Here is a 13,730-nt window from a genome sequence, read left to right on the forward strand (position 1 = left end):
ATCCTCCCAGGAGTAGGCAAGCTGAGATGAGCACACAGAGGGAATCAGGGCACTACTGCTGATACAAGGCCTGAAGCACATGGTATCCATGGTGGGAGAGTTAGAGGAAACAACATTCTGGGGTGCAAGCAAGAAAGACTAGTGGGCAGACACACAGAAAAAATCAGGGTGGCACTGCCAGCATGAGACCTAGACCACACCACTGTCTACCTTGGCAGGGTCATAGCAAGGTAGTCACCAAGTCCAGGCCAGGCCTTTGAGGTCAGCAAGGGTCTATACATTCTGGGGCACATTTGCGGTAGAGCACCAATAGATGGCCCAAACACACACAGCTCTGATGGACCCTGAAGCAGGCACATGGAAAAGCAAAATGTAGCACATGGAACTAGGAAGAAAAATTCTTATCTTCCTGCAATGTCACTCCAGCAACATCTAGTGACAAAGCTTAAAATCATGCTCACTGTGACAGAGGGACGCTTCAAGAGTCCAATTCATTATACCAAGCAGATATTGAAAAGTAAATTTGGAGCTGAGAGACAATAAATTGATAACTGACACAGATAGCTTGGAAGTTCTCCTCCCCTCCAAGCTGAACCACAGTAACGACAACAGAAATTGCCATTGATTGGAACCATGATTTAGTAATGGTCCTACAGCCATTTCTCAGTCTATTCTATCTGCGTTCTTGTAACATTGATCTTCAATTGGTTCCTTAAAAATATTCTCTTACTTGAGCTGGCCCCATGGCGTAGCAGTTATGTCCAGCGCGTTCTGCTTAGGCGGCCCAGGTTCATGGATTCAGACCCGAGGCACAGACCTACCCCACTCATCAAGCCATGCTGTGGCAGCAATCCACATACAAAATAGAGGAGGATTGGCACTGATGTTAGCTCAGTGCTACTCTCCCTCAAGCAAAAATAAGAAAGATTGGCAACAGACATTAGTTTAGAGCAAATGCCTCACCAAAAAATACGTATATTTTCTTTTCTCCTATTGCATATTTAATGATGATTCTAATGTAAAATTCTAGCTCTCCAAAAGATTTCTACATCTTCCTTTTTTAAGAGAAGGCAATTAGAAAAAAGGAAAGGAAAAGATGGGATCTAGAGAAGTAGAAACTTGTTCCAGTATTCTGCCATGGACCACTAAAGCTGATCATGGTAATAAGATCAATTTGAAAGCAACTGGAACTTCAGTTAAAAACAACTTCTCTATCCATCAGTGACTGATCCTCTTGCCCACTTGACAAACACTTTTTGCTTAAGGTAGGGGGATCAAAAACCTTTTCCCATTGATCTCTTCAAGCGAGTCACACCCATTCAGAAAATGAAAGAGACCAAAGGGAAAGGGGGAATTAAGGTGGATAGCACTTAGTAAGCAAACATTGCAAGAAGTATGTTCTTGCTCATAGGTTTGTAAATAAGGGAATATCTGGTGCAAGCTTCTCCACCCAAAATGTATATAAGTGGATTTCTGGAAGCTTTTTAATGTTTAATGTTTAATGTTCTAAAAGTCTCTAATGGAGGAGGAAAGTCCAAAGGAGGAAGAACAAAACAAAATGATGGAAAACTCTGAGTTCTTCCATCTATGTACGAAATACACTGCCTTTTTCACAAGCCATCAAACCATTAACTTTCTTTTTCTTTTTAATGGTTGTGTAAGAGCTCTTTTACTGTATCTTTTACTGTAAGAGCACCTCTCAAAAATTCTACAAACATATTATAAATCATCCTATTCTTTAATGAAGCAATTCAATTATATATTGTTAACAATTCACTCCTTCTAGTGGCTTCCATAATACAATGCTCTCCTGATTTTCCTCATACTTCTCTCCCTTAAGCAGTGGAGTTTCTGGGGTTCTGCTATAGGCCTCTTCTTTCATCACCCTACCCTTTCATCTCCTCAGTCATCAATCCCATGGTTTCAATGACCACCTATGTGGAAATGACATAAATATGTTTCTGCAGCATCGACCTGTCTTCTAAGCAACAGATCTAAATATCCAACTGCCTATAAACAAAATATGAATGCCTCCCAGGTACTTCAAAACCAACATGTACAAAACTAAGTCATCACCTTGCCCCCAAACCTTTTCTTGCTCCTTTATTCTTTATCTCAGTGAATGGCACCACCATACATCCAGTTATCCAAGCTAGTAACCTAGAAACCATTCTTGGTTCCTCCTTCCCCTTCAACTCCCACAGGGAATTCTACTTCCTAAATATTTCTGAAGTTCACCCACCTCTCCCAAACCCAGGCAACTCCCCTAATTCATGGCACTATCATCTTACACCCTCTTAGTAAAGTCTTTTCATCCAACCCATTCTCCACACAGAAGCCAGAGACATTCTTATAAATCAGAAATCACATCCCATAACTCCATGATAAGAAGGGCTTAAAACCCTTTAGTCACTCTTAGGATAAAGTCCAAACTTACACTACATGACTTTAAAAGTCCTTACTTGCCCAGCCTATCTCTCCACATTCATTTTTCCTCCCTCCTCCTTCACCAACACATCCCAAGTCTCTTGTTTTCTCTTGTCTCTGAGCTTCTGTGCATGCTGCTGATTCTGTAGAACCCTCTTCCCTTCCACCTAGCCCTGTGCACTTGGCCTATTTCTACTCATGCTGAGATTAAGTGACTCCTCCCAGGAAAAGCTTCCTCAGACTCCCCTGGACTATGAAGGGCTCCTAAAGCACCCTATACTTCTCCCAATCTAAGCATGGATCACATTTCACTTTTGTTTACTTTTTTTAAAATCAGCTTTGTTGAGGTTTAATTTACATACAATTAAATTAGCCAATTTAAGTGTATAATTTAATACATTTTAACAAATGTATCAGTTGCGTAACAACCACCACAATCAAGATACGAAACAGTTCTACCAGCCCAAAAAGTTCTATTGTGCTTTTTTCCAGTCAATCCTCTCACCACACCTCTGGCTTCAGATTAGCCACTGATCTGCTCTGTCACTATAGTTCAACCTTCTCCAGAATATCATATAAATGGAATCATACATACATACATAGGCAGTCATTTGTAGCTAGCTTCTTTCACTTAACATAATGCTTCTGACATTCATTCTTACTGTTGCATGGAAGAGTAGTTAATTTCTTTTTCTTTTTTTCCTTTTCTCTCTCGTTTTTTTTTTTTTTTTTCTTTTCCTGCTGTGTAGCTTTCCATTGCATGGATGTACCAGTTGTTTATCCATTCACCTGTTGTTTCCAAAATGCTTGTTTCTAGTTTGGATCTATTAGGAGTACAGCTGCTATGAATATTTGCTTACAAGTCTCTGTCTGGACATATATTTTCATTTTTCCTAGGCAAAGACCTCCGAGTAGGATTGTTGGATCATATAGTAAGTACATGTTAAACTTTATAAGAAGTTGCCAAATTGCTTCCCAAAGTGGCTGTTTCACTTTGCATTCCCACCAATACAGGACAGTTCTTGTTGTTCTATGTTCTTGACAACACTTGGTATGGTCAGTTATATTAATTTTAGTCATTCAAGTGAGTTGTATAGTGGTAACACAGTGTGGTGGGGTGTTTTTTTTTTTTTTTTTGAGGAAGATTAGCCCTGAGCTAAGATCTGCTGCCAATCCTCCTCTTTTTGCTGAGGAAGACTGGCCCTGAGCTAACATCTGTGCCCATCTTCCTCTACTTTATATGCGGGACACCTGTCACTGCATGGCTTGACAAGCAGTGCGTAGGTCCACACTTGGTATCCAAACCAGCGAACCCCAGGCCACTGAAGTGGAACATGGAAACTTAACTGTTGCGCCACCAGGCCGGCCCCTACAGTGTGGTTTTGGTTTGCATTTCTCTAATAATTAATGATGTTGAACATCTTTTCATATACTTATTTGCCATTCATATATCTTCTTTAGTAAAGTTTCTGTTCAAAGCTTTTGCCCATTTTTGTAATGGGTTCTTTGACATTTTATTATTGAATTATAAGGTTCTCTATATATTCTGATAAAAGTTCTTTATTAAATATATGTTTTGAAAATATTTTCTCCCACTCCAAGACTTACCTTTTCATTTTCTTAACAGTGTCTGTTGAAAACCAAAAGATTTTAATTTTGATGGAGTCCAATTTACTTTTGTTTTATATCACACTTTATTAATTGTCTATCTTTCCTACTACAGAATAAGTTCAATGAGGGAAGACTACATGTTTCTCTCACTTACTACTTTATTTCCTGTGCCTGAAAGGCACTCAACACCTAGCACTTAAAGCACTCAAAAATATTTAATAAATTGATTATAATTAGTAAAATGTGGAGGTACAACTGTCTTCTGTACTAGACAAATCAATCATATTGCCTGCCACACTCCCAGCCTGTTGGGCTGTCATATTTTGTACCACGTGGTTCTATTCTTTCTACCGCTCTCCTTCTTGGCTGCATATTATTAGGCTAGAGAGAAGCAAAGGCATCCAATCCTCAAGCTGCCCATCTAACTATATAAAGGGCTCTGATACGGGAAAATCTGTTCAAACAGAGACAAGCTAGACCAATCAGTATCTTGCAAATAGAAACTTAAATTGCAAAATATAGAGAAATAGGCAGTTAACAGAGATATGAACTGAAATGATGCAAAGAAAAAGGCCATGGAATACAGCAGGAACCATGAATAAGATGACATTCTGAAGATGAATCTGTGAGGTAGATAAAAGAGACCAAATATACTGTAGTAGTTATCAACCTGACTAGAAATCTAAATAACTTGAGAAACTTTAAAACTCAGTCATCTGGGTCCCATCCCATAGACTATTATTTACTCAACATGTATTTGTTTACATCTACTATGTACCAAGCACTGTTCTAGGCACAGGATACAGTTGTGAAGAAAATGGATGAAAACCCTTAACATTATTGAGCTTATGTTCTCAGTCAGAATCTATAGGGATGGGCGCTAGACATGTATATATTTGCTATAGATTAAATGTTTGTGTCCCCCCAACATTCATATATTAAAATCTTAATCCCCAAAATGATGGTATTAGGAGGTAGGACCTTTGGGAAGTGATAGATCATGAGAGAAGCGCCCTCATGAATGGGATTAGTGCCTTTATAAAAGAAGCCAGAAGAGAGTGCTCACCAGAACTCCATCATGTTGGCACCCCGATCTCAGGCTTCCAACCTCTAGAACTGTAAGAAATAAATTTCTGTCGTCTATGAGCCACCCAGTTTGTGGTACTTTGTTTTAGCAGCTAAAACTAACAAAAACAATATTTAAAGCTCCATGGGTGAGTCTGACTCAGACTCAAGAACCACTGAAAAGGAAGAGTGAGTTAGAAGTGGAAAAAGAGAAATGACACAGCAAAAGAAGAGAAACAGAGACTCACTGAGTCATCTAAGGCGGAGATCTGGTCTAAAAATCTGTGAATTCCTGGTACTGAAGTCTAGAGAGCCACCTGAGATTTTGTTCCAGCGTCGGTGAAACTCAGTTGTAGTGTCCTTTCTGCTTTCCCATGAGGCTTAGGTTGTCCCAGACTCCTCTGAGGCCTGCCCACTCAGTTGAGGTTCCTGTTTTGTTTACCTCCCTCTTCATTATTTGAAATGTTGACGAAAATAATCCATAACCAGTCTATAAATGAAAATTTGGGTGAGTTTATTCTGAGCTAAAATCTGAGGACCATGGCCCAGGGCCTTTCTTCCCAAAGGAAGAAGGGGCAGCAAAGAAGTGGGGTTTACAGAGTGGTTATATACCCCCAGAGAGGATGTTTCACATAGGATTGAAATGTCCCTTTTGCAATAGTTGCAAGACTGCTCTGTCGGCACCGCTATTGATGGACACAGCAGGTAGGTCTGCTGTCTAGGTGGACACAGCAGGGTGGCAGGTCTGCTGTCTGGAGCTGGGTGGTCACAGGTGAGCTGGGTGGTCAAAGGTGAGCACAGCAATCAGTTCCCAGCCTAAGGAAAGATGCTTATCCTTAAGGAAATGCCAATGTGGGGGGACGTTGCACCTTTATCTTAAGGCCATTTGTTCTTGCCATAGTAAATGTTTTAAAGCAGATACGCAGTGCGTGCTCAACAGCCACAGTCAGGCCCTTTTGGAAAAACAAAGTCAGGCCGAATTAGGTTTATTCCAAATGGCTTCCTCATATACTCCAATATATCCTATTGCTTGCCATTTCAATTTGTCAGAAGTAACTCGAAAGTTTCTCTTCCTTAGAATGAAAATAACTGAACTAAACCCATGTCCTAAACTCAGGTTCCTTCTTGCCCTAGATGAAAGGCAGATGACTGACAACAACATGCCTAGCCTTTTCCAGGCTTTCTAACCTATTTCCCCAGACAATGACTGAGGACCAGTAACAACTTAGGCAGTTCCCGTAGGACACTACCATCTGCATATGAGGATCCCATGAGTATGAGTAAGAGTAGACTCCTACTGCTTTTTCTTTGATCACGAGAACAGACCCCTTAGACAACAGTCCAGACTGGACCTGAGTCAATCACTCTCCTTTGGACACTATATTTTGCCTGTTCGCCACTAGTGTGAGATTTTTCCAGATAGCCTGACCTTGAGCTCTGACCCTGCCTAGACCCAGCCTGGTCCTCTCCTCCAACATGTCTCCCTCCAAGTTATTAATTCAATAAATATTTCTTGAGTACTTAATTATGTGCCAGACACTACGTTAGTCATTAGGAAAGTAACAGCCCCTACCCTCATGGGTCTCACAATTTAACCAGAGAGACAAAAATAGAAAAAAAGTTAAAATAATTATCAATTATGATGAATTATAAAAAAAATCAAAGGACTGAAAATAGAAAAAAGAAAATTTAAAAAGTGAAACCAACCTTAGATAGGGTGTTTAGAGGAGATATAATGAAGAGTTGATATTTCAGCAAGAGATATAAAGAATGAATAGGAGCCTGCATGAGAAACAGGTAATTCATAGGCCCTGAGGTAGGAAAAACATGGCTCAGTTAAAGAACTGAAAGAACTCCGAATTGAGAGAGGTTAGGATGACACCAATATAATTAAACAATTCAATTTGAGGCTTTAAAAAAAATCCTTCTGTTTCTCTCTATAGGCAGTTTCAGGATATCTGCATTTTTTTTTTCTGGGGCAATACTGAGGCAGGCCTGATCAAATGAGTGAACAGTCCATCTTGACTAACCACTTAACATTCAGTGAAACCAATTCACCTTTCAGTGGGAATACAGAAAGGGAAGGCCACAGAGACTTTCAAGATTTAAGTGTCCAGACTTTATGGTTTTATCTACACTATATTGACCAAAGCAAGCCAAAAGGCAAGCCTAGAGTCAAGGGGTGGGGAAATATACTCCACCTCTGAATGGAAAGAGCTGCAAAGTCACACTGAGAAGGCCATAGGTACAGGGAGGCCATTAATATGCCATCAATATACTCAAAATACACTTGAGTGTGCCATTCACATTCCATTAGCTATCACCTCTGTGTACAGACTCCTGACTTGCTCTGCTTCCTCAGTGGAGGCTGCCATTCTGGAGTTAATCTCTGCAACTTGATCACTCCTCTCAGCATCTGTCCTGCCTCCTATACCGGCTCTTATAATGGGTCCACTTCCCTCTCTCCAATTCCTATTGCCTTGAAGGGACCACCAGGTTTCCCACTATTGTTCAGATGAGTAGTAGCAGGCTTATAACCTTGACGCCTGTCCCTGCCTTGAAAACAAACCTGGGCTGCCTTTTGAGCAGAAAAATAAGAGGATAAAAGGTCAGCCTACAGCCAGCAGACATCCAAACATGTGAGCGGGCCCAACAAAGGTCAGCAGAGCCACCTACCCAACACACAGCTGACTTCAGACACATGAGTGAGCCCAGCTGAGACCAGAAGAACTACCCCACTGATCTGTAAAGTCCCCAGCAATTATAAATAGCAACAAAACAAGAAGTGCAGTCCTGTAGACTAGCCCATGATGGCGGGAGGTGGAGGAAAGGGGAACTACAACTGAGCGCTGACATGGGGACTCAGCAGCAGTAATCCCTAAAGTGAAATTGGTGAGGAGATTTAAGGGAGTAATTCAAGTAACAGGATCCTGAATCTGGGCAGAGGAAGATTGTGAGTTTGATTTTAGATGTTTTTGATGGAGATAGTAGAGATGTACAAAAGCAGTTGGAAATATAGACCTGGAGCTTGGAAAATAGTTGGGAGTAGATGAGCTTGCCAAGAGAGTGGAGAAGGAAAAGAAAGCTGAGGACTTAGCCTTGGGTAATGGCCAAATTAGAGAATATTAAAAAGATAAGTCAGTTTAAAATAAAGAGAAAAAAGACAAAGTAAACAGAAAAAGATCCAGAACAACGTGGTGTCATAGAAGACATGAGAGCAGAGAATTTCAAGACAGGGAGTATTAAACAATGTCAAAAGCTCCAGCAACATGAAGGAGAATAAGAACTGAAAAATCCTATCTGGAGATCAGTGAATGAGAATGAACAAATATTTTAAGACTGACTCACAGTGAAAAGTATAGTAAAATAAGGGCTTTAATTTGCAATTTTGAAACATTTAGCAAAGTTTTTGAAAGGTCACACAGGCCCAGTGTCAACAGAATGAAGTCGATGGGCAGCTAGTGTGGGGGCCTCAAGAAGAAAGACATTTATCAGGAAAATATAACCACTATTTTTCTGAAATTCCCACTATTGCTTATAAAAACCAAACACTCCTTGGGGCTGGCCCCGTGGCCGAGTGGTTAAGTTCGCGCGCTCCGCTGCAGGCGGCCCAGTGTTTCGTTGGTTCGAGTCCTGGGCGCAGACATGGCACTGCTCATCAAACCACGCTGAGGCAGCGTCCCACATGCCACAACTAGAAGGACCCACAATGAAGAATATACAACTATGTACCGGGGGGGCTTTAGGGAGAAAAAGGAAAAAAATAAAATCTTTAAAAAAAAAAAAAGAAAAAAAAACCAAACGCTCCTTGAAGTTTGGAAACATTTTGAATATGCCTCACTTTGCAGATTTGGAAACAGTACCCTAGAGAGGATTCAGCTTAAAGGAAAAGGAGCCCAAAAAATTGGATTGTGTAAGAAACCAAGTGTAATCTTTCTTTGATGGCACTCACTGGGCACTCTCTGAATTTACAATCAGGGGCTTCTAATTGATAAAGCTTTGATAGCACAAAAGGTCACCACGGATTACTCAGTCGTGCTTTGCAACACACTGTGCTCTTCACAAACCTTAGCAATTAACTGCAATAAATAATGGCAAATAAATAATCACTCTCAAACATAGGACAGAATCCTGAAGCCTCTTACCTGCAGTAAACAGCAGGAGGAACTGGCCTTTGTTGTAAACATTCTCCATACCATAGTTAAATTCACCTCTGAAGAATGTCTGATGTTTTTTCCATTTAACACATGCATTTATATGGGATTTAAATCTATTCCCCCACATGATAAGAAACCACATTTTTAAATAAATTCTCTGTATCATAAGTGATATATGCATGAACCTGCCATTTTTTTAAATCTCTTTAATTAAACTATTCCTTCTTTTAACCAAAAACCTTTATCGTCCTAATGATTTATTATTTTAATTCAATCCAACTGGCAAGAAGGAATTAGGTGTCACTCTGTTGTAACACGTCTCATTCCCATGCCAATTTTGTTCGCAATAAATGTGTTACAGTTCTTCTATTGGCAGTCAAGGCAACTTCATACAAAAGCAGCATTTACTTGCAATTACAACAGAGCCAAGTAATACATACGCTATTTGACAGTTTGGAATATCTGTTTTCCAACATTCATCTGGAGCTGTTATTAGAACCACTAAAATTATTTTTTACCATTTTTAAAGGCCCAAGACATATTAATTTGTCCTGATGGATGGTATAATGTGTCCATGTAAAAGAAAAACAAGTGTTACATAAAACATGACTAAATTGTCAACCACCTCCTCTTTACCTTTCTTTTGACTATATATTTAATTTATTCTCCATTGAAAATGGCCACTAGTAAAAAATAAAAACCTCCATTTTGATTTACTTTGTACTCAGTGATATTCACACCCCTTGTCACAATGAGCAATGCCATTTTTAATCTGGAATAAAACTGAAACCTTTGCTTTCACATAAAAGTAAACACAGATGGTCTGATAATAGTAGAGAACTTTGAATAAACTACCTCATTTAAAGCATGCCCATTTAATGCCACATTTCATTAAATACAGCCTGTCTTAAACAAGACAGGCTCTCCTACAAGAAGCCAATCTTTATCTTTATTTAAACTCAGAGTGCGTGGCTTGTCTGTCACTATAAAAGACTTTGACTTCTTTGTACAGGGGCAGACCTTAAAGCTGAGGAGCAGAGTGGGCCTCTCTAACGCAGCCAGGCCAATCCAATTTACAAACAGATTCTATTCAAAGGTTCTTTTGTCAGCCTATTGTGGGACTGTAAAAGCATTTTACCATAGAAACAATGTTATATTCAGTGGTTAGATTCTTAAGAAAGGTCATAAAAGCCTGTTTAACCACCATATAGTTGTGCTAGTAGTTTAATACTATCAAAATACACCTGTGCTAAATAACACTATAGAACTATGCACAATGTTTCTATGAGAAAATTCACTGAGAGTTCCAAGTTTGTATGCCTGTAACATAGCTTCCCAGTAATACCCTTTTCACTTCCTCTTGCAGACCTCCCTCCCCTTGGGCAACAGGAGTTGAACTTTCTTGCCCTTAATACAAGGCAGCAGTGTGGCCACTATTATTTGGAGCCAGGATTTCAGCATAGTAGAAGAACCACATAGGGAGCTGAAGACAGAGACAGGGGCAAGTGGTGAAGGTGTGGTATAGAGTCTTGCCAGCATACACTTTAGGCCACACTCCTTGGTCTAGCCTCTGCACTATCATTCTTGTCTTTGACCCTGAGGATCATTCTGATTCACCTTCGATTGCTACTACCTGTTGCTTCTACCAAGGTTTCTCTCTTCCTCCTGATCTGTTGTACCACAGATCAGCAACCTCAACTTTTCTCCTTTGTTCCTGTGTGTCCTTTTGAAGTTTCCTAAAGATTTATATAGCTGCTAACAAAGGAAGTCATGGGATAAAAGAGCTCTCCTAAATTTACTTTCCACATCTGTGTTTTTTTTAGTTTAGACTAAGTTGAGAAAGACAAAAGTACACCTGGATGACAATAGGTTTTGGGGGATAAAACAAGGTATGAATTTGTTCAACATTCAAGAGCAAGACAGATCACATTAAATGGATATGTTCTACTTAGAAAGAAATCTGGCTCAGGCCCCATCAGCCAGAGGTATTGAGATATTCCAACGCATGTTTGGGAGACTGCTTCTTCCCACCTCCTCTCCCCCAGAATGGAGGGCAAGGTAGTGCCCTGAGAACAGGGTAAATCTCTTCTTCTGAGCCTTACGCCATCATGGTCACACATGAGTCATTGATTGCTTAAGCCCACCAGTCCACTCAAAAATGGGCCACACCATTCTTCCACACCAGGGATCTTCTAAGTTAGCTTCCAAGACAGTCAAATGCTCACTGTCCACAGCATCAACATGCCCCACCTCAACTCCTCATCAGAAGACCTCACTTCAAGGGCAAGGGGAACAGGTTCCAACTACTCATAAAGCTGTCACCTAGATTGGCACACTATCCCAATTTCTAAAAGTTAATCCCACTCCTGCCAGTTCTGTATCCTCTGGTCTCCTCAACAAACGCCTTCCCCCTAGCTCCATGCTCCCACTGCCACTCTCCTCCTATACCTGTATTCCCAAAACAAAAACTTGAGTGGTAGGGTGTTATCCCAGGTGGCAAGAAACTCCCATTTTCATCCATGTTCTTTTTCCAGGCCTTCCATATAAAGGCTATTTATAACATTCTAAAGCTAGGAAACCCAGAACCAAAACATAACAGTCTCTGAGGAAGGTGGAAAAAACAAGATATTCTGTCAATAAATTATCCTGCCAAATATAGTTCAGAGGAACTCCTAGGCTAAGGTTTTTCTGGCTTTTTCATGATAGGTTTTCTGTGAGGACAAGGCCAGAGACATAAATGATAGAGTGAGGAGGTCTAACATCCATGTAATTGGACTCCCAAAAGGAGAACAAAGAGTAAATAGGGCAGAAGGAAAACCTGAAGAAATAATGTCTAATTATTTTCCAAGACTGAGGAAATACATCAAGATATGGAATCAAGAATCCTTATAAACTGAAAGTATGATAAAGAAAAAGATCACACTTAGGCTCAGCAACCAGAAATCATTCATTCTTTTACATGTGATGATGGTTTTACAAAGATATAAAATAACAAAAGTTTTTAGAAATCTTTATCTTTTGGACATATATACTCAGATTTATGGATGAAATTATATGATGTCAAAATAATTAAGGGATGCAGGAGTAAATAGGGATATAGATAAACAAGAACAAATTGCTAATCTTATCATGAGTTGATAATTGCTGAAGTTGAGTAATGGGTAAGTCAACATAGAAATTGAAGTGAAGAAGAAAGCCAACTGGTTTTGTTTTGTTTTAATTGTGGTTAAAAAAAAAAGAAAACACATTGGGGCCAGCCCCATGGTCTAGTGGTTAAGTTTGGCACAATCCACTTCGGCAGCCCAGGTTCAGTTCCCAGTCACAGACCTACACCACCCATCAGCAGCCATGATGTGGCAGTAACCTACATACAAAATAGAGGAAGATTGGCACAGGTGTTAGCTCAGGGCAAATCTTCCCCAGCAAAAAAATATATATATTATTTACCATCTTAACCATTTTTAAGTGTACTGTTCAGTAGTATTAAGTATATTCACATATTTACCATCTTAACCATTTTTAAGTGTACTGTTCAGTAGTATTAAGTATATTCACATTGTTGTGCAACAGATCTCCAGAACTTTTTCATCTTGCAAACTGAAACTCTATACCCATTAAACAACTCTCTATTTCCCTCTCCCTGCTGCCTCTGGAAAATACCATTCAACTTTCTATTTCCATAAATTTGAGTACTCTAGATACCTCATATAACTGGAATCATAGAATATTTGCCTTTTTGTGACGGGTTTATTTCACTTAATATAATGTCCTCAAGGTTCATCTATGACGTAGCATATGACAAGACTTCCTTTTTCAAGCTGAATCATATTCCATTCTATGTATAAGCCACATTTTGTCTATCCATTCCTCTGTCAATTGACATTTTGGGTTGCTTCCACCTTTTGTACCTATTATGAATAATGAATATTCATTATTAGAGAATTATTATTGTGCCTTAGAGAACTGGCACAAATGCTAATTCTTATACTGCTATTATTGCCATGAGTAATAAACAGTCCTTCGTCTCTGACCCAGGAGTCTCATGTCCTCTGCCAGCATCCATGAAACTGTGGCAGGCTACCTTATTACCTTGCAAGTAGGATAAAATCTCAGATCTTTCACCATTCTTGACAAAGATCCATAAAATAAAAATGATAAAAGTAATATCTACCAAAACCTAAAAGATGCAGTTAAAGCAGTGCTCAGAAGTATATACTTAGTCTTAGAAATTTATATTAATGATCAAAAAAAAGAAAATGAATGAATTAAGCATTCAGCTCAAGATCTTAGAGAAGGACAATAAAATAAACCTAAGGAAAGCAAAAGGAAGATAACAGCAGGAAAAAATTAAATATAGAAAAACAGCAGAACATATTTTTTAAATGTCAATTCTTTAAGATAAATAAATATATTAGAAAAAACATTCATGATTCTGAACAAGAAAAAATTGAGGAAAGAAAAATTCTATTT

General features: G+C 39.3%; 1 protein-coding gene and 1 long non-coding RNA gene across 5 annotated transcripts in view; one reads left to right on the forward strand and one right to left on the reverse strand.

The window, feature by feature from the left end:
- MTERF1 (mitochondrial transcription termination factor 1) overlaps positions 1-13,730 on the reverse strand; it is a 152,367-nt gene that overhangs the window by 106,736 nt on the left and 31,901 nt on the right. The window lies entirely within an intron of this gene.
- Positions 3,282-13,730, forward strand: part of LOC139083017 (uncharacterized) — a 39,380-nt gene continuing 28,931 nt past the window's right edge. Inside the window, exon 1 of the long non-coding RNA XR_011539499.1 lies at positions 3,282-3,359. This is a non-coding gene — a long non-coding RNA (uncharacterized lncRNA). The remainder of the gene's footprint in view (positions 3,360-13,730) is intronic.

This window comes from Equus przewalskii, chromosome 4 (assembly GCF_037783145.1).
Source record: "Equus przewalskii isolate Varuska chromosome 4, EquPr2, whole genome shotgun sequence".
Lineage (NCBI taxonomy): Eukaryota > Metazoa > Chordata > Mammalia > Perissodactyla > Equidae > Equus > Equus przewalskii.